General features: G+C 43.8%; 1 long non-coding RNA gene across 1 annotated transcript; it reads left to right on the top strand.

The window, feature by feature from the left end:
• Positions 1 to 1,845: 1,845 nt before the first annotated feature.
• LOC113946699 lies at positions 1,846 to 22,022 on the top strand. The gene is made up of 3 exons (XR_003527522.1): positions 1,846 to 1,934; positions 5,895 to 5,978; positions 21,521 to 22,022. It is a non-coding gene; the product is annotated as an uncharacterized LOC113946699 (long non-coding RNA).
• The last annotated feature ends 28 nt before the right edge of the window (positions 22,023 to 22,050 follow it).

A 22,050-nucleotide genomic window follows, 5' to 3' on the forward strand; every position in this document is an offset into this window, starting at 1 on the left:
ATTCTTGTTCTAAGAGAAAACAGTGTTGTCTTTGTGACGTTTTAATCCTTAGGAGTACCTAGCTGTAGTCTTGCCTTCAAAATTCATGTCACTGAATCCTGATTGTGAGCAGTTTTCATGAAAGGATACTCACACCCTGTTCCTTTCCAAGGTGCTTGCAAGGGAGTTCCTCCCTTGCTACTGAACTATTTTCCAGAAGCTGCTTTTTTTTCCCACTTAAGTTTGTGAAGGAACCTTGAAATAAATAAAACTCAAAGTAATAGTGTCTCCAATCGTATAGCCAGCTTGTGAAAACGTTCCAAGTTGTAAAAAGACTAAACCTAAAGTGGCCCACAGCAGCGCAAAATCTTTTAGGCTTACTTTGAAATACATTTGCACACAGTAACAACCTCTCATTTTTGAACAAACTAACACATAAAACATATCCATGAGGCTGACTATGCTAATCAGTGTAGAGAAGCAGGTGTTTCCGGAAGTTCATTTTCAGCATATAATTTGACCAGATGGAATTTAACTCATCTTTAGAAAAAAACCTTGAATTTTTAAAGAAACAAATAAGAAACTCAAACCTTGCTATTACCTTCACCAAGTAAGCCAGCTGCCTTCCCTCACCTGCACTTGGGTTTCAGTTAGCAGTATTTTGCATTTGGAAATTGCTCTGTAAAATCCTTGTTGCATTTTGCTGGTTCATCTTCCACACCTGCACTACTCACAGGTTTACCTGTTGCAAACCAGGCTCCGGTGGGAATGTCAGTGACACTCAGCAAAACTTTACCATCTGAGGTGACACCATGTTTCTCCCTGAACTTGCCTGTGCCAAGGACAGAGCTGACACCTCCAGGGGTAGCTCTGCATGCACAGTTACAGCTGAGGTCTGACTTGTGCTGCTGTTTGGGGTCACAGCATACCTGCAAAGAGCTGCTCGCTAGGGCCCACCTGTCCCTTCAAAAAGCAGACTCTGCCTACAGCGGGATATTGGGAGTGATGCTGGTTGGTACCAGAGAAGATATCCAAAAGCCAAAAGGCCTAAAGCAGCTTTGCTCCAGCGGCGGCTTCTAGTGCCCTTTCTCTCCTTCCCTTTTCTGGACAAGCTGGTTTTTATCCATTGACTGTTACCATTCCCAGCACAAGGTGGCACTCAGTTTCCAAGAGAGGGATTGCTTGGCCCTGCAGCCCCACTTCCGCTTCAGAGATGAATGTGAGTTAGTTACAAGCTACTCGGCCGTTTATTGTTTTGTACTGTGAGGTATCCCAGGAGCGCATCAGAGTGTTACCTGGGGGAAGAAAACAACCAGCCATGCTCGGCAAGGGCAACTGGGAAATAACTTGATGCTGAATGCTGCTGTGCTCTTGCTGGTTTTAATCCTTCTGCATTCCACCTGGAGTTTCCCCCTTCAGCACTTTCCAGACTTATCCATGCCTGTCTCTCGAGTTTCTGCTGTCTCCATTAGTCAGAACAACTCCTGCCAAGGGCAGGCAGGCAGTGTGTGCTGCTGTGCCTCACATCCTGCTGGGAGCCGCTGGCCACTGTGCCTTTATGCAAGGGGCAGTACAAGTACAGGATGAATGGGGCATGAGGGGGAAAGGGGAAAGAAGCAAGCAGTGTAACATCCTCCTCTCATCCCCTGGGTCTATAGGAATTCTTTCTTGGTTGAGATCCAGCCTTAACACTTGCCTTGGGAATGCTGTATGCATTCTCGAGGGGGAGGGGTGGTTGGCTGGTCTTAACAGCTCCCAAAATCAAGTGAGAACAAGTTGGCTGCTGCCTGTCCTGTTGCTATGCAGTACTTTTAATTTAATATTTGCTGTGGGGTCACACCTCCGTGCTATGTGCTATCAGCAGTAGGAATATCGTGGCCATCTAGGCAACATCTCCTTCTAGAATACTGAACTCTTATGTTTGGTTTACTTGCTATTCTCCCACACACTGCAAGGTATTTATTATCTAAACAGACACGGTAAATCAATTTCTATGAAGTCTTAATGAAAATTAGGGATGAATACAAATAGCGAAAAATGTAGCTGAACACTACCTGGCCTTCCTTCAATCCAGGCCATGTGGCCCTTTTTCTTTGTTGTGTAGCCTGTCTTACTGCTCTCACAGAAACAAGGCAGTTTAGTCTCTGGACTCTTACTTTTGCCCATGCCTTCTTTGGATCAAGAATTACCAAGAAGTGACGGAGATACTGGGGCACAAAAAACCGAACTGGCTTCCTTAAGGGAACCCAGCAGTGACAGAAGTGACAGACTCTGAAATAGCACTGATCTCCTAAACACTAGTTAAGGTGCAGAGAAAAGACTTGATGCATCACCTTCTGGGCAGGTTTAAGAATTCCCTGACACTGACAGGGATGTCCAGTGTCCAGTGGGATGACAGAGGTCAGAGATGCAGGAAATCTTGGTTGTCTGTTACAAGCTGTTTGTGTGCCCTTGAACTTTTTAATTAGTGGGTGAGTAGTCATGGTTATCAGTGGGTTAAGGGCCCTGAGAACTGAGCTTTTCCACAGCTTACTGACAAATGTGTCTGCCAGAAGTAGCAAGCTAAGGGAGACAGAAGGGAACTCCACACACACAAACACACACACTCTGCAGTTTACACCCATGATCTGGGATAGAGGTGGGCTGGTGAGAAGCACAGGAGTCTGGACAAGCACACTCTGGAGTCTGAGGCAATGACTGCCATACCATGCTACAGCTCCAGCAGCAGAGGGGCAGTTTCTGTGGGAGAAGAGCAGTTTGTTTGAGTGCCTGGGAATCAGACTGGTTGGCTGCATTGCCCAGGCAAGGTTGTAATGGATATTATTTTTTAAAGTCCTGAACTCTTCCACCTTATATTTATTACTTCTTCTGTTCCTGTGTATCCTTCTGGCTTGCCTTTACTAGACTTGCCTTACACATCACTGAAGCAGTTGAAGTCTGGCTCCTGATCTGTGTTCTGTCTGCAAAAGAGAGATGGTACTACCTGTGACCTAATAAAGCCTATAAGTCTAATAAAGCTAAAAGTTCCTCAGGAGAAGGACCTTTCCTAGTCGTGCAAACTTTTACGTATGTAGTATGAGTCTTGAATTAGGTAACTGTAACTCATAGTTAGAACAGTAAAATTATTGGAAGACCTCTTTCCTCTTTTAGCTTGTAGAAGATGTAGGACAACAGTGACTTTTCTGCATTCCTTTCTATCTTTTGGAAAAGCTTCCCCCCTCAGCCCCAGCCTAGCATATCTGCACAGGTGAGATTTGCACCCCATTTATGTTGCCAAGCAGCTGCAGTTGCAGTCAGTAAGAATCTATTTAGACTAATTAGATGCTGAAAATCCATTATGGTTCTCTTGTTGGCACCTGTAGACACTAAAAAATTATGTGCCTCTAACAGGACCTGACTTATAGTAGGGCTTCACAGTGCTTGGCAGGCACAAGTGCTGCTGCACTTCACTGTAAAATGGTATAAGAAGGAGTCTTGGCTGTGGAAAGCAGCTGTAAAGCCAAGAGGAATGGCTCTGTGTCTTGTGACCTTTGCTGATTGTGTGATTGCCTGACATGGTATCATATGATGACTCTCCTAGACTATTAAGAATCAAGCAGGGCTTTTTTTTTTCCTTGCATCACCAGGATGAAAGCTTCCACAAAGCTGTCATAGCACTTGGTAGTGTACAAGGTGGATGACTTTGTTCGAATTCAGGGATTTGGAATGTACTACTTTGTTTGGGTTTTTTATAGCTCTGCCACTGCTTCCTACTTACAGGCAAACCTGTCCCACTTTCTTCCCCCTGTAAATGGAAATAATTCTTTTCTCATTTTTAATTTTATGCATTTAAATGATATCTTTTCTACAGCAGAGATCATCAAATGGTCAAGGATTTAGAAGGGAGAAGGTATTAGTCATACACCAGTATCAGATAATATGGTATATGCTCATGAGCTGTTAACCTCAGCAGAGCCTTTCACCTCTCCAGGGCTGGTTCATGTGGATATTTACTGGCTGCTGTAATATGCCATTTTTCACCAGCTGGTTCTAATCTTATTGCAAGGTTGTCTGAGCTAGCTTCATTGCAAAGATTTTAACTGCACTTTGGAATCCTAAAGGAGTAAAGATTAGGTACAGAATCACTGAATATGCTGAGTTGGAAGGGACCCACAAGGATCATCAAGTCCAACTCCTGGCCCTGCACAGGACCATCCCCAAGAGTCACACCATGTGTCCGAGAGTACCATTCCAACACTTCTTGAGCTCTGTCAGGCTTGGTGCTGTGACTGCTTCCCTGGGGAACTTGTTCCAGTGCTCAACCACCCTATGGGTGAAGAAACTGTTTCTAATATCCAACCTAAACCTAAACTTCAGGCCATTCCCTCAAATCCTGTCACTGATCACCACAGAGAAGAGATCAGTGCCTGCCCCTCCTCTTCCCCTTATGAGGAAGTTGGAGACTGCAATGAGGTCTCCCCTCAGACTCCTCCAGGCTGCACACACCAAGTGATATTTCTCACCACAAGAGTATTTCAAGATTGTCCTTCCTTTTTCTTGCTCACAGACTCCGAAATTTATTTCTGTGGCTAAAATTGTCAGTCCTTACCAACACTAAAGACTGGAACTGATGATTTCTGTACAATTCCCAGCAAAGGGGAATTTGTACTCCAGCATTCACTCTGAAAAGTACTTGCAAGCACTGTTTCCTGGATCCTCACCTGTTGCGCCACCGGGTAGCTCCACTGGTTTGAGAGCGGAGGATGGTCTGGGTGGTGCTTGGCAGCAGCACCACAGCGGGGAGAAGACAATATTACTGTTTGTGCAGGTGGGAACGGTGCTTGGCTGTGCACCAGGCCCTGGAGGTTACAGCTGGTTTGGCCACCTGGGGCTCCTCTAGCCAGGGACACTGGAAAGGGCAGCACGGGGGTCTTGCACCCTACTCTCCTGAACCTGGAAGCATGGGAACTGTCTGCCTGTGAGCTCTGTGGGTGCACTGTTTGCTTGAAGAAACGGTTTAGGTTGTGATTTTTCTTTTTGGCAAGTTTTCCCCAGGAGAGGGAGCAGTCCACACAAATGATGTCGAGGGGAATGAAACAGCTTGTTCCAGCTTCCGCTAAACCGTGTTTGCTGCGTTGCTGTGCATGCCTTCTTTCCTCATGCTCCTCATCCTTTTCCTTCATCTTCTGACTCCTCTCGTAGCATTGCAACAGCTTTGGCGGTGCTGGCTCTTCGAGGCTGGCGTTCAGGGAAGGTACTTGCACCTCTTTGCATTTTAAGCTGTTTTTCCCACCACAGTGCACCCCAAGGTTGCTTTCAGCGCCCTGTTCCACCACTCACATCTCCATCACCGGGCCCTAAGTCACCTCATTCGCAGCACAGCGCCCCGCTCGCCTCCGGCCCGAGCCGCAGGGCAGTGACTCGGCGGCAGCTCCAGCAGTCACTATGGTGATAGTGGTCAGGCAAAACAGGACATCGGTTAACACAGGAATTTGGGGCTGCTTCGCTGGAAATCTCTTTTCAGTTCCAGCAATAGTAACTTCCAGAGGCTTGCTGCTGCTTAGATATCCATTTGGAGGTTGACTGCTTCCCTAGCAGTCCATTATATTTCCGGTGACATATGCGTAAAAAACCAGAGGAGGTTGTGGAGTTCAAAACCACTGCTGCCAAAGTTCCTGTCTTCATGGTGTCTTTTGTTATATTAGGAAAAGTTCCAAAGCACAGTAGCCTGGTTACTGCTTAGGGAAGGGATTGTGGTTTCTTGTTGACTTACTTTGCTATTTATTCCTTCCTTTCTTTCTCTCTTTCTTTGTTTTTTAAATAACCAAGAGGAGATATAACTAAGCTAACTTTGTGATAATTGTATCTGGATACTGCATTATATCCCAGTACATCTGATACAAAACCATCTGCTGACATGTGATTGTGATTCTTAGTGCTGCTGTAAGCTGAACCACTCTGGGAAAATTTCCAAGGAATAATGGGAGGAATTCTCAAGGACAAGATGAGGACAGCACAAGGTATCTGTTCAACAGTAGTCTTGGGAAACTAGCGTGGCAGGGAAGCTGCCGTAGCAGTGACTGGCATGAATAATAGTGTTACTCTTAATTTAGTGTGCCAGTGGAAAGATTTAAGAGGTTTTGTGTATGGATGACCCTCAAATTAAGGGCAAAACTTGGGTGGTGAATTTTGCAGCAAAGTTATACAGCTTTGAAGTTATACAGCTGCTAGGGAATAAACTATTTTCACTGGCTGAGATCTGCAGCTGTCTTCTTGGAGATGGTCATCTCTGGTAAAGACATTCCCTGAGACAGCAGCAGTCTTTTAAGAGCAAATAGCTGCAACAATTGCATCTTTACAGTGTGCTATCTCTGAATGTCTGATACAAAGAAGCCTATAGACACATGCTGTGATTTTTGGCATCCTGGCCTGCATCAAGAACAGTGTGGCCAGCAGGAGCAGGGAAGTGATCCTTCCCCTGTACTCTGCATTGGTGAGGCCACACCTGGAGTATTGTGTTCAGCTCTGGGCCCCTCAGTTCAGGAAGGATATTGAGGTGCTGGAGCGGGTCCAAAGAAGAGCAACGAGGCTGGTGAAGGGACTGGAGCACAAGTCCTATGAGGAGAGGCTGAGAGAGCTGGGGTTGTTCAGTCTGGAGAAGAGAAGGCTTAGAGGCGACCTCATCACTCTCTTCAACTACCTGAAGGGAGGTTATAGCCAGGTGGGGGTTGGTCTCTTCTCCCAGGCAACCAACAATAGGACAAGGGGACATGGGCTCAAGCTCTGCCAGGGGAGGTTTAGGTTAGATGTTAGGAAGAAATTCTTTACAGAGAGGGTTATCAGGCATTGGAACGGCCTACCCAGAGAGGTGGTGGATTCACCATCCCTGGAGGTTTTTAAAAAGAGATTGGACGTGGCCCTTAGTGCCATGATATAGTAATTGGAGTTGGATCAGGGGTTGGACTTGATGATCTTGGAGGTCTTTTCCAACCCAATCTATACTATGATACTATGATACTATGAATGAAGCTTGAAAGTATATAATGCTACTGTCAGCTGAACCACTCCGGGAAATTTTCCAGGGAGCATTGAGCAGAGTTCTGAAAGACAGATTGAGGACAGTGCAAGGTATCAGTGCTTGCAGCATTCCTAGGAGACTACTGTGCTAGAGCCATATCCTGAAAGGGGGTAAACTTTTAAGTGTGTAGCTTCTTTTAAGTTAGTACAAGCAGGTATGACAAAGTGCCTGCAAAAGTTTGTGTTACAAGCAGCCCCCTATACTACAATTTAACAGTACCTAGGCCCATGCTTAAGTCCCCTTTTGTGTAGGTGAGCAAAGTGGGATTTGATCTATAAGCTGTGTGTGTCCTTTCTTTGGCTGGAGGTGTATATTACACCTGAGCAGTGTTGCAATTCACGAGGCAGTAGTTGGAGTATGACAGTTTACTTCTCCAGTGCTTCTCTGTCTGCTGTTGGTGAATGTTATCTAAGCCCATCAGATCATGTAGTTCATGTTGATTTTGGAGCCTAGTGGGTGACACTATGCAGTGGTCAGGGTAAACAGTTCACACGGCAGCCAAAGTTCACTCTTGCAGGTCTGAGTTGTCATCTCTGCTTCCAGTTTGCATTGATAAAATGGTATAAAAAAGGAAGCGCATTACTGGAAATGGGTGAGGCAATTTAACTCATATTGTTGATGTGTCCATTCAAAGGGCAACATCAGAGTCAGCTGAGCATGAGCAAATTGCCGTTTATGAAGGCCGGACCTTAGACTCTGGACCTCCACAGTTGAAGAATCACTAAAGGGCCACAGAATTGCATTTCCATTATAAAAAAGCATGACTTGAACCTCAATGTAAATGCCATCTCCACCTCAGTTTTGTAATGTGCTCTGAGATAGCATGTATTACTTCAGAGGAATGCACTTTGCCATCTCTCCATAGACCTGTGGGCTGGTGCCATCCAAGGGACAGTGCTCTTAGAGAGTTTTTTAATTTCCATGACTTTCTGTTCAGAAGACATCTCTAGGCAAGGAATTTCTGCTTCCTGTTAAGGCTGGGTGTGCAGCAGATTTTGTCTATTGACGCTGGCAAGTCTCTTTAGCTTCATTTTAGTGTCTTTATAGGTCTTTGCTTCCATGTTTCATTACTTCAATTGTGTGCCTTAAGTTTTAAAATTGTTTTCAGATGGTCCTTCTACTTGCTGGCACTGCACTGCCTGGATATGACTGTATCTGAAAGCTCAACAGTGATCTTTAAACTATGACAGTCATGCATAGTAGGTCTCCCAGGATATTTAATTTGTTGCTGTTTGTTTGCTTCTGGGCATCTGTTTAAAAGGGGAGAAAAACTACCAAACAGAATCAGCTGTTGAAAGAAGCTAAATTCAGATGAAGTTTTGGATGTGGCCTTAGGTGTGTTCTGACAACTCATGGGCTCTCTCACTTCTACTTGCATACAAATTTGTGTATGCAAAAAACAAGAAGTTCCTATTTAAAGGATTGTGATTTTGTCAGTTTGTGGAGGAGTCTGGTTAAAGGACAGATCTCAAAGTGGTGTTAGGAAGAAAGGGACATTTGTCTGCATAGCTCTTCTCTACTGCCCATCCTCTCCATGGGACTGTGGATGAAAAATGTTTTCAGTTCTACTGTGGGATAGAGAATGCAGCCCAAGTTCACAGAGCCCAAGGGTGGCATTTTTCAATAGTACCAGCTGCTTCATAAGCCAATGGCTGATTTGTCCCTGACCTCCATGGTAGTGGCACTAGGCCAACACTGTATGCTCCAGCAAATCATTTCCTCAGGCTCTGTAAATCCTGTGCTATTGTCCTGCTTCTGGGGCACTGAGAGGACACCCTCTGTCACTCATGCTCTGAGAGCAAACTATGCAGCAAGAGTGGTGGTAGTGCTTTAAGCTGCTGGACTCGGGGTGCAGGGATGGAGCTGAATGCCTAATTGAGGAATGTCAATGGCCGGATCACTGCCAGGAGTGAGCATCACCTATCTGCTTTGGAATTTGCAGAAGTGCATGTGCCACTCTACCTGCTGAAGACAGGGCTGTGGAAAACACAGGTCTCTTGAGCTGTGAATCAGAAAGAGAGCAGTTGACACTATAGACTACCCTTATACTCAGTTGGAAACACTATTTGTTCCAGCTGAACACCACCTCCCAACCCTTTCTGCTCTGTCTCTCCTCTGCTATTTTAGTCAGCCTGAGACACTATGTGAGAACACAGCATCTTCACCCAGAGCAAAGGGCACAGACTCTCTTTGCAATGACTTCTGCTTATAAGGGACAGCAGAAACATTGGTCCTCTAGCCAGGTTTGAAAGCTGTGGTTTCTCCTATTTCTAAAAATTTCCTGCCTTTCAGCTGCTCTGCTCATCAAGAGAGTTAGCAAGAGAGACAACAGAGAGGCTGAGTGGCACTTGCATGAAAGATGGTAACAGAAGAAGGGGGGAGGTAATAAAAATGGGACAAGAACAAAAGTAAGAGTGACCTTGACAGAAGAAAATAACAGTGATGGCCCAGAAGATGGAAGTGCAATAGGCAGTGGAAAGGGGAGACCTTGGAAAGATTAATGAGACTAAGCTGTACTGAGGAGGAGGGACCTTGCACTGATATTTCCAGGCAGCTGTGCAGCCATTTTCTCGTGCAGTGAAAGAGATAAACATATGCACCATGTGTTAGAAACCAGAAATACAAGCGTAAGGGATTTTTCTGTTTTCTGTCTCAATTTTATGAATATTGTTGGCCTTTTTCTAGAGTTGTTGACTTTTTTCCTAGAAGCTACTTCTCCAGAAGGCGTGTTCAGTTTTGCAGTTCCCTAGTGGGTGGATTTTTACACATGCAGTATAATGCCTTTGTTTGGAGAAGTGTCGTGTACAAACAGAAATCTGAGGCTTTATGGCTGGTAGAGCAATAATAATTTAAAGGAAATTCCTCTCTCTATACAAGTTAAGACATGCCAAATTCACCTCTCCCCTGAAGCTTGTGTCACCATCCATGAAAGCTAGTCTGAGCAAGTCACATTTCTCATCTGCTTTGAAGTTCCAGTCAGTGGCAGATCAGACCCACTAAGGGACTGAGTGAAATCTGTCCTGCCAACTCTACCACACTCTCAGCAGGTTCACAGAAGACTATGGGGTGGATGTCACTGCACTATTGAGTTAATAAAACCTTGAAGCTGCCTTAATTTTGCTGATGTAACTCTGTCTTGGGTCCTAGAAGTGGTATACAAGAGCTCAGGTGGCTGTTTCTTACAATTTTCTTAAAGTTCACTGCAGTGCACGTAGAAGACAGACTCTATTTTCCCTTTAGCAATCTAGGAAGGACCCCATTACTCAGCTTTGTTTCAGGGAGAAGTTGAGGATAGATTATCTTGCCTGCAGGAGTACAAAAGGAGCATGAAGGACCTGGACTGGATGCTGCCCATCCTGCACTAGTTCAAAGTTTCTCTGGATGTGTCCTTGGCAGATGAATTTCTCCACTTGCTGAGGATTTGTGTGTGACATTGAGTCCCAGAGGAATAGCTGCTGCTCAACTCTAGTGTTCTCTATGTAGAGAACACTACTAAAAGCTTGGGTACACAGCATTTGAGAAACCTGGCCAAGGCAATTTGCCTGGCATGCTACAGTCCTAGATGGTCCAGCTGGAAGTAACATCTGATCTCTCACTGTTGCTGGGCTGCGTCTTTAGTACACAGGCTCCTTGGATGAAGACTGCAGCTTTGTCTGTGTAACTAACACTGCCACACTGGAAGATCCCTGACACAGTCACTTTGTCAGACACCCATTCCTGCTGAGTCCCAAGCAGCAGCAGCTTGTCTTAGGATGGGTTTCATGATACTGAAGTGGAGGAATCCTACCCAACAAGATTTTCTGTGCTCTACACACCTGTGATGGATTGAGCTGTCTACTGCCAGTGCCCTAGATCAACAGTGAGGATGAATGGGTTGAACATTGGAGGAATCTCTCCTTTGACCACTGATGTGATTGGATTTTAGTAGGTTACCAACACAGAGAAAATTTGTGTTGAGTGAATTTATTTCTTCCTTCCTCTCATATTTATATGTTGAATTAATATTTTATATTCAGAAAGTCAATTAGCTGTGCCTGCCACTGCGCAAGAAACATTGCTTTAATTCTTCTTTCAGAAAGTTCTGCTTATCCTGCCTGTGTACAAGATATGTACCTATAGCTTAGGAAACTTCTATTTGCATGGCGTGACTATGAAGTACTTTGGAATAGCTGGCTCTGTTGTCCCTGGTACTGTGCTCCTAACACAAATCTCATGAATGGGGTGGACCGTGAGTATAGAACTTGGAAGTTTTTGGCTTGGTTGATGGTATCTTTTTTCAAGTGACACAAGTGAACTTGGAGACAAGAAAGGAGATGTTATTGACTGGTGTCTTTCCAGAAGTTTACACTGCCAAGTTGGCAACAAGCCCTGCTTTCATTTCCGCTCACACTGGCACATCTACCGTTCAAATCAACTGAAGTGCCAGCTACAGTGATTTACATTCTTCTCTCCCAGAAGTGAAGTTTCCTAACGGATTATAAATGAGCCAGAGATGTTTCTTGACAGTCACTTTATCTGTCCAGAAGTGATAAGAATTAATCCAATGGACAGAGGTTTTTCACACTTAGAATAGTTTGAGAATCTTGCAATGAAGTGTTTTTAGGATATATTAAAGAGGGCTCCATACTGTATCTCATCCTTTCCCAGAACAGCCCTAGACACTGAAGAATAAGTCTTCGGTATGGATGATTCGTGTGGTAGGGACTTGGGCTGGTGATTAGTGTGGTAGGGACAAATTTATTTTACCAAGCACTGATTTGCAGAGGTGAGAAGTTTAAAAGACACCGGAGAAGCCCTTGCCTGAAAATTTTACTCATGAAGTCTGCACGGTGTTTGTGTTGGAGAGGTGGAGGAAGGTGAGGACAGCATATGGAAGATTACTAAAAAAAGAGATAGTCTTTAAAACTATGATAGCTCCACTTGCCTCAAACAGGCAGATCAGCAGCTTCTTTTCCAGGCTGTTGGAAGCTGTTGAATTGATGGGCTGCAGGCGTTTGGCCCCACTGCTATGGAGGGGACCATCCTCTAAAAGCAGCCTGCCTTCCAAGGTCATATCCAGACACACAGCATGTTTGGAGAGACACTGGTATGTTGCTGATTTGTGGAATTTTCATTTCCCACGATGATTTTGCCTCACATTAAGACTGGAGCTGGAGATATTTTGATTTGCATGGGGCTTGGAGGACAGAAGATAGAGATCACCGTCACTGTATCTGAGGGGCAGCAGGCAGGGGGACTATTTCTTTGAGAAGTGCAGACATTTACTAGAGCAGGATCTCTGAAGTACCTGCTGACTGAAACATTCCAGGCATTCCTGTGCCGTGCTGCTAAGCTCACATAGCAGCAGCTCATGCTGCTCAGGCTGCAGCAGCCTGTCCTTGCCAAGTGTCTCTTGGTCAGGGACTCTCAGACACACTGCTCCCATTAGCAAATTTACTACATGGAGTAGCACTGCAAGCTGTGAATTTGCAGCTGCAGCTGCAAGAGAAAATGGATATGATTTTAGTGTGGTGTTGTGAACAAACCTGCCAGAAGCAGGTGGTAGGGCTTGCAGTGGGCTACCCACCACGAAGGTTTCCTGGGCACTTTGTGCACAGTCCAGAAACTCTAGTTCTATGCAGCCCTTACGCCTCCTATAGCTGCTGTGTCAAGTTGTGTTTGCACGTACCGTAAGGGGCAGAAATTCACACCATATCAGTGTCAAGAAGCTTGTAAATCATCTACTTAATAGTCACAGGTAAGATAACGTATTAAAAACTAAAGGCACTGAGAAATCCTACCCACCTCACTCACCCTCCCCACCAAGTACTGAATCTTGTCCAAAGCTGCACAAACAGGATTCTGAGATAAAGACCTTGGGTAAGAATTACTAAAACAAACAGAGCATGGAGTGGTTTGTTTAGGGATTGGCCTTCTCAAGGCCGAAGGGTGGGTGTGGAAGAACACACCTTACTGAGAGGAAAGCTAAGAACATTAAAAGAAATACATCTTGGAACTAACAAAGCCCTTCTCAGAAGTCTGTCACATTTTAATTAAATTGATGTAGCATAGGAGGAGAATCATACAAGTACCATGCAAAGTATGTTGCCTGGGATTTCAATGACTAGTAGCACAAAAACTTTATAAGAATTAGAGGGATCATATTCTGCTTAGCATGATGCAGTGCAGCAGTTATCCAGAGTTAATGCAGCTCTAGCAAGGAAACTACATGCTCCAAACTGCATTTTTGTCTTTACAAGCACTGTACAAGAGAATTTACCATTCAGCTGCAAACAACCTGATTCTGAACACAAAGAAAAGAGCAGAAATTTCCCAATTTAATTCTTCCCTGCCACATGCTGCAAACCTTTCCATAGCAGTACAGTTCCTGGAGGCACGTTAGATCAGACACCATGCAGTGCCTGTCTATTGATGACTGTCTCCATGGCAGAGTTTCTTTCCTATTTCTGTTGTTGTATGGATGAAATCCACTATTAGAGCATTATCTGCATTGATGGGGGCTACATTCTGATCTACAGGCAAAAAACTCCATATCTGATCTTACTACTCTGTGATCTGGACCTGGGGGAGATATTTGTAGGTGGAACATGATGAACCATAGGACTACAGTTTTAGGTCAGCAACACCTCAAAATTTGTTCTTTTTGCAGGTTGGTCTTTTTTTTTTTTTCCCTAGGAGAGTATGTGGTCAGTGCATAGGGGTAATGTCTACATCCCCTTGACTCAAGGCTTGTTTAACTTTCCTGTACTGTTTGCAGATAAGGTAAGTGTTATCATTTTAGCACAGTCTAAGAGAAAAGGATAGGAGGGAGCTATTAGATCCTCCCTTGTGTTACTCTCTGTCTGATGGCAGGGTTGTCCTTCACACTGATCTCTCAAATGTGGTAATAATAACAGTAAAGCTTTATTTTTACTGGTTATCAGCCAAAAGCAACAGCTAGGCTAAACCAGAAACTATCATCACTTCTGCCTTTGCAGTATGTGTGCTGAATCTCCTGCTTCTGTAGATCTTTCCTGAAGAGACAAGGGGATGCAGAGACCTTCATCCTGTCCTGGTCTACCTAATTCTGGCCACCATCTAAGAACAGGCCCCCTGCCCTATTCCCAGCAGGCCAACACTCTCCCACCCTCCCAGTGCAAATCTATACCACCTCCCTTCTGTCCAGGCTCTCTTTTGCCATTAAAACATGGTGGGTTTTTTCACAGGTCCCTGTTACTGCTTCTAGCAGTTGCTACCTCTTCTTCCTCTGTGTGTTCACAGCAGTCTTCTGTTTTTTCAAGGGGGCCCTATCACAAAGTTGCCGTGTTCAAAACCACGGAAGACAAATGATGTGTGTCTGACCAAAATACTCCTATAAGGGCCAGAACTGGGAAAATGCATGGACTGATTCTTGTGCAGGGACTTTGCATCTTTCTGGAGTGGAGATGCTTTTTAAGGAAATAATAGAAACTGTTTAACCCAAGGTGTTGAGGACCACACTGAATTTAGGTGAATCTAATCTCATTTGTTCATGGTGTTCTTTGAAGGAAAGAGATTCTGCTGCAAAAGTTACAAACCCAAAGGAAGTCTGGCCCTCCTACTGGAAAAAAGAGCATGCTCCTTGCATGCTGATGGAGCACAGCTTAGCTTTCCCTTCATTTGTGTGAGCAGTGGGAAAATAATCGGGAGGTAAATCCTATTCAGGCATAACTCAGTTATGACTTTGGATGGTGTTCATCTTCATTCTAGATATCTGCAAAGTAGGTGTGTAGACCCAAGCTGCCGAGTCTGGGTTCCTTTAATAGTCAAAGGAAGGAAACTGGCAGTTGTTTGAAGAATTTTCAGGGTTAAGTGAACCTTGCCCTTGGTGCTGTTGACAGAAGTTTGGTCTGGGCTGAGATGCAGATGTCTGTGCTGAAATCCCACCCAGGGTGTAATAAAATCCTGGGGGACATCCTGGGACCCAAGTCATTCTGCACTGTGAAAGGAAGATGTGGAACACAGGAAGACTGTGAATTAATAATCTATTAGGAACAAGAAAGTCCTGTTAAGGTTGTAACTCTACCAAGTTAACACAAAGATGGATGGGTTTTGAATAGGGAAAACCAGGTGTAACAGACCCCTGTAGACTTCAATATGGGGGACAAAACACTACAGACAGCAAGTCATTCATTTCAGGGCTAGCTTGCTGGACGACTGTGTATCCTTAGGACACCAATGGAAAGCTCCCATGGGACTTGTTAGTAGGTGCAAAGGACGGAAATAGGATTTTCTAGGAAGGCAGGTGGTGACTGAGTAGCACTTCTATTTTTGGTTTTTTGAGGTCACTATTTGTTTTGAAGTCATTCTAATTCAGGATTGGAAAGGGCCAGGAGTTGTTTTTTTTGCTACAAATTTGGTTTGAACTTTAACTGAGCGGCATCTTTCTGTGGCGTGCAGCCATGCAGCCATGAGGAGGGATTTTGAAGGGCAGTAAGAGGCAGGATTGGAAGCGTCCCTCAGGCTGCACTGACAGGCTGGTCATGTACAAGTGCTAGAATGGCCTGACCCAGGTTGGGGCCATCACTACCAGGCCTCTGTCTCCCATCTACTTGGGATAACAGGACTGCTGGGGCTGTGCCAGGGAACACCAGCTGCCAGGCAGGTGAGGGGACTCTGGTGTCCTCTAAAAACAAATGCACGAAGTCCTAAGCCAAATGGGCTAATGACAGGGCTGGTTCTGCTCTTCTGTTGAAACACTACGTGTCTGTGGGTTTGCCTGTCATGTCCTCCACAGTGCATCTCCAGGAGGAGGGAATGGTAAGTCCCAAGACAAGAGGATAGCTGCTCACTTCAGACCTTCTGCATGGGGAACATCTTCCTGAGATCTTGCACACTCTGTCAGTGTGCTAAGCAAGTTATCCATCCATGAATGAAACCTTTTTTAGCAATAGTCTCGGCAGCCATAGCCTTGGCATGCACACGTGAAAGAAGGAAACCTCTTACAAAGGTTTAAGTAGGCTTTTTCATCTATTCCCAAAGGAAAAAAATTCTGGTCCACTAGCTCCTCGCTTAGCATAAATGCTGGTTTCAAGGAGCCTTGCTAAACGATGTCTGGCAAAATCTATGATGCAGGAGTAAGAAAACAAATTAGGGACTTGTGTTTGGAAGAGCTTATTCTTGTTTGAATGCTGTGTAAGACAGTCTCCTGAAACCTCAGAAGGGCAGTAATCTTGCAGATATTGTGCTTGGAGTCAAAATCAAGTTAGATTTTTTCCTATTCTTGTGGAGGCCTGTAATTACAATAATATTTGAGTTACATGGTTGGTGAGCTAGAATTATTTCTCATAGCAGAGCCAATTGCTGAAATAGAGATATATTTTGATACTTTTCCATCTCAACCATGCCCAGAAAGCACACATCTTAACTCTTTTATGCTGTTGTTTAGGAGCTGGGAGAAAATCCTCTAAATATAGTAATGGCTGTGACACTGGTACAAAATAGCCCCCTTTCCCTGAACCCAGCACTAGAGAAGGGCTGGGAGGGAATGCTGCAATAATCAATCACACCTTGATTACAGTACTTTCTCTGCTCCAGTGTTGCATTGAGAACTGCAAAGTGGCTGAGACGTTTTTATCTGAACAGAAAAGGAGCACATTGGGTCCAGAGCAGCACTTCTTGGAGTTAGTTCCTAAATTAGTTGCTTCAGCGTATGTCTAATGTAGCCATGATTCTTCTGGGTACCATCAAGCTTTGGTTCCCCAGGCTAATGTTGGCTGCTGCTGAATTTGCTGCTGGCATTTCTCCAAATGGCAGCACAAGCTTTCCCAGGTGGTTGGGATGCAGATCCCACAGTAATATGTGGAAGAATGAGTGAGGAAAGGCCACTCTCATCCTCCTGCCCAGATGCAGCAATGTGTACATTATCTGACATCTGGCTGTGAGGCATGATATGTTTTGGTGAGGTGCATAGCTGATATCCCTGATATCCTACGGGAAGTCACATTAGAGAGGTCCCATATGCTGCTGCTGGAGATCCTGTGCTCTTTCTGGGTAGGTACACTTGCCCACCATCCATGTCAGAGTCTTCAGAGAAGCTGAGGCAGACCTCCATCTGGCCAAATCCTGTCCCAAAAAGAAGGCTCGTTCTGAAGAGAACCGGCAAACTGAATTCCTGTGACAGATAAGGCAGCTTCTGTAGGGTAAAAAAATATGGCTACAGACCAGCTAGAAACCACGAGAAGTTTGTTTCAGCTGCAGCTGCTAGATTGCAATAGCAAAAAATATTCTTAACATTAACTAGTTTGTCAACTAGTGGACAAAAGAATTTCTTGCACAATTCAGAGGAATATGCTAATACATTTGTAAGGAAAGGGTTTAAAATTGCACAACATGCTGAGGAATGATACGTGTGGGGATTTTGTCTCATGGCCATTGGCAGTTAGAAGGAATGGAGAGATAACTGCATTTGCTCTGTTCTTCTTTCCATGGAGCACAGGGAGGCTGAACCACAGCAGATACTGCAGGCCAAAACTATTCAACTGAGCATGCATGGGATGAGTCCACGGCAAGGAGAGTCTGCACAGAGTTCAAAGAACAACTTTCTGCATGACATTGTGGAAAACATATCACAGTAAAGATGTCACCCCAAGAAGGTTTTGTTGGCCTAATTGAATATTAGGAAAAAGTTCTTCACTGAAAGGGTGGTCAAGCACTGGAACAAGCTTCCCAGAAAAGTGGTCATGGCACCAAGCTTGTCACTGCTCAAGAAGTGTTTGAACAACGCTCTCAGATGGTTTACCTGGATCCTCATGGGTTCCTTCCAGCTCAGAATATTCTATGATTCTAATTATTCTGAATTCAGTGACTAGTTAGGTGTTCGTTATTCACTTCCAAACTATTATGATTTATATCGTGTTTCATGTGGTGTGACTAAGCTTTGATTCCAACAGAGTTGTTACAAATATTATTAAGAAAACTGTGTCATTCTGAAAGTAAAACAATGCATAGATTTATTTTCTGTGCCTTTAAAAAGTAAGAGCAATGAGCTATTCTAAGCGATAAAGGTATACCAGGTTGAGGTCTTTTTTATGTAAATGTACTTATCTTAAATTACTCAAAACAGAAACTTTGTTTCTGTGGTGTAAACCATTTTCTTAACAATTCATTTAAAAGTGAGTATCTAAAAGACTTGCAGATTTATAGCAGCTGGCTTGTGTTATTCACAGTCCACTTGTTCAGACTGGTTGGAATGGAGCATACTCTCTCTTTTCTCTGGATGCTGGCTTAGGACTTGCTAAGACAGAAGGGCCCAGGAGACTTTGGGGGAACTCATTCTTGGTTAGATCTCAAACCAAAATGTTTCCAGAAGGATCGATCTGTACTCACCCTACTCAGAAGAACAATTGGGATTCAAGGCCAAGCAAAGGAGATAGCTATATTGCAATGGAAGAGCAGATTGCTAGTGTAGATGCATCTCCCTATACATCTCATTAGTGTAAAAACAAATGGGATGGGGCTTCCTTTTCTCTTGAGCTTCCTTCAGTTGATGAGAGATTCCTTCAATTTTCAAAAGTGTCAAAGATAGTTTTTCATTTTGTTGTTGGATGTTTCCTTCACTTCACATTCTTTTTTTCCATTTGTTTGCTTGCTTATTTGTGTAGCAGTTGTTATAGCATCTATAAACAGGAAAAAGATTGCATGTCTCCCCTCTCCTCCTGCTTTTAATGCTCCCTAAAAATAATTTCTTGTGTCTCATTCTCATCTTCCCAGATGTTACATCTCTCTGGAGTGTAAATAACTGAATAACTTAGTACTCATACACGATGTGATACCTTTGATTTTAGTGCATCAAAAATAGGTTCTGATATAGAGAGTGTCAGTATCAAAAGTGAAGGCAAGTGCTCTGTTCTCATGAATTCAAAGTGAAATGAGCACTTTGATGTGAATTTCAAATGAACACAGAGGGAGTGGTCCTTTCTAAAGTAGTTCAGTCGGCACCTGTAACCTCTTAAACTGCAGCCTTATCTCTCATGTGAATCAATATTTGAACCAATATTTACTTAGGACTCAGGCATGATTTATATGGGAGTCTTGGTTTTGCAACAATTGGTGTGTTACTCAATCAGATTCCCAGATGACTGGTTAATACGTAACGAACCAGATTTGTAAATTCAGTTGGCACGTGCTATCATCAGAATGGAAAGGGGAAATTAATTATATCATGTTGTATTTAATTCATAAATCTGTTAGATACCTGTAACTGAGTACTACATGCTCTGGTTAGAGGGGCAATGGGTTTTGTTCTGTTTTCAAAGGGTTTCTAATCTGGATTGATTTCTTGGTGACCATTTTCTAGTTGTCATAAGTAATTGTGTTATTCCTCTTTGTCAAAATGGAAAAAAATAGGATTAAATTAATTACTTACAAAATCCCACATTAAAAAACTCTATGGCGTGCAGCACTAAACCTGGTAACAGTTAACAGTGAGCTTAATTCTGGGGTCAAAAACTAGCCCACAGTTGTAAAGTTTAGGTATATCACAAAACCACTCTGGCTCTATGTAAAGTTACCTTCACCTCCTGGGCATTACCTGTGCCATTTCTGAAGGAAGGCCATTTGTCTGGATAATGAAGAGTTTCATACAAAAATCCACTCCATTCATTTTATGCCAATATTGCAATAGAAAGATTAATGAAAGAATCTAAAGACCTATACAATAAGCAGTTATTGTTAATCAAAGATACTAGGTCAGAGGACTTACTTTGAAAATGTTATTTGATCTCTTGTAAGAGATATTTTTTTATATAAAATAAACGAGCCCAGGAAATTCAGAGTAATGCATTTCCTCCTACAAATAGCAATGGTGACTTAAATCTATTCAGATAGGTTAAGAAATCCTCAGTGTCTGTGTAAAACAGACAAGACCTATAGCTTTCTAGGTCTCAGGCTAGAACACTTGAAAAATCAATGTGTGTGTCTGTGTGTATGTAAGAACACAGCTGGCCCCTGAAATGCTCTAACTTCTTTGTTCTCATGATCCTCCTGTATTTACCCTGTCTGCCCTCCACGTGTGTGCTCTAAGTCCAGTGACCATTTCTTTGGCAGTCAGTTTACCATGAATGATCACACTGTGGCATATTTGGAATCATTTTCTACCTTAATGACCTTTCTTTAACCTCAAGCTGCTCCTTGTTATCACTGAGAAGGAACAAATGTGTCTGAGTGAGGTGAATAGCTGAAGCTCTTGCCTAAACATATATCTTGCCCCAGGCTCTGCCAGCAGAGTTCCACTGCTGCCATTGCTGCAGGTTTGGCTCCTCAAAAATTCCAAAACTTCTCTCTGCTACCTCCTTACTCTGAGTGCATCCATGACAGAGGTTTAATGGCCCATGGGGAGATAACCAGCTAGAAACCATTCTTTGACTGAAATGGGAAACTCGGCCAGGATGGCATAGAAATGATACCAACTGCTTAAGTATAATCAGCACCCAAGTAAAGACTATGGTGTCTGGAATCCATATCTGGAATCCACTTTTTTACATCTTAACATAGGAAAAAACTGCACCATGCTTGAATAACCAGCAGTACTGGAGTTGCAAGTTCCATCACCAATCAATCACTTCAGCTTGCTGTTAGTCCATTGCTAAGCATGCTTAGCATAGCAAATTGCTGCATAACAAGCAAAAACAGAGGGGGGAAAAAAAAGATATTTTAGAAGTCCAGGACATTTTAAAATTAGTCTGGGCCCTACCTCATTATTTGGGTAAATAATAGATTTTGAAATGTTTTAGAAATGTATGCACATTTTTACTTTACTACTGCCTATTGTTCAAGCAAAATATTCATGTAGGTGTACTCTAGAATCTTTTTATTTTGTTATACTTAAAGATAGAGCATTTACTATCATGTTAATGGAAGCCACATGAACATAAGAAGGAAGTCTTCTAGTTGGCTTGCTCCTGCTCTGTATGTGTCCAGTGAATGCGCTTGGGTTCTTCACAGCACACAGGCTCTGAGCATTTAGCACAAGCAGTGACAGTGCCTGGTGCCTGGTTATGGTGCACTACCTGCTTTATCCTGCATGATTCTCTGCAGCTTTTTATTGGTGACCATTATTACATCCATGGTAATTAATTCTGTGGCTTTTTTTCCCCCTCCCTAGTCACCACATCATACCTACTCTCATGCCAGCCCACTTGCTGTCAGGGGGACATGCCCCACCTTGTGTAGGCAATTTGTCTGTGTTGCAAACTTGAGACAGCTAGTGGCTCTGGCATGTTCTTCCTTGCAGGAGTTTTGTTTGTCTTTCAGCTATACACTTCCACGGTGGAATTCATAATGCACAAAACTGTTAGTCCAATACCTGGCCACAGTAGGCATATTGGAAAAGACACAGATTATCAGAGTTTAGAATTTCCTGAGTGTTTTCAGTGGGTTTTGTGGTCATTTTTAACCCTAGGAAGAGCTACCAAAACATGCTATCAAAGAAAAGAGACTATTTCCAGTTTCTTTTTCTACTGACAGGTTGAAATCTATCCCAGTAAGGCTGCAAAGGATGTGGAAGGAAAGCTACAGATGGCCGGTGGCAGGTCAGCTCTTAGACAGGAGAGCAGTAGGGCACCCACACAAGCTGGGGCAGGAAGGGGAAGCAAAGAGTCTGTCCCTCTGTGGCTTGGGTGGCACTGTCACAAAAGGACAGTGGTGCAAACTGAGCTAGCAACGACGACCTGATGGCTGAGGACCCCCCTCCAGTGCCTTCCAGCCATTCCTCCAGCCTGCAGAACCAAGCACAGCCCTGACCTGACGAGCTGCTTCTCATCCAGAACTAATAAAACCAAAGATTAAGAGGGAAGAGAGAGCCAATTCAGTGCAGGTAAAGAACTGGTTACTATAGCAACTGTTTTCTTCTTTGAGCATAGGTTGGGAGGACTCCCTTGCAAGGGGATTTCTGTGCAGTCCCCAGGCTGGAGGGGGAAGTTGCTTCAAGAATCTTGTTTGACAAAGGCTGCATGGCTGCACTCTTGAACTCTGCAGGGGATTGGCACGGGGGGGGG

The sequence above is a fragment of the Corapipo altera genome, unplaced genomic scaffold (genome assembly GCF_003945725.1).
Source record: "Corapipo altera isolate COAL_440 unplaced genomic scaffold, ASM394572v1 23b, whole genome shotgun sequence".
In the NCBI taxonomy this organism is placed as follows: Eukaryota; Metazoa; Chordata; class Aves; order Passeriformes; family Pipridae; genus Corapipo; species Corapipo altera.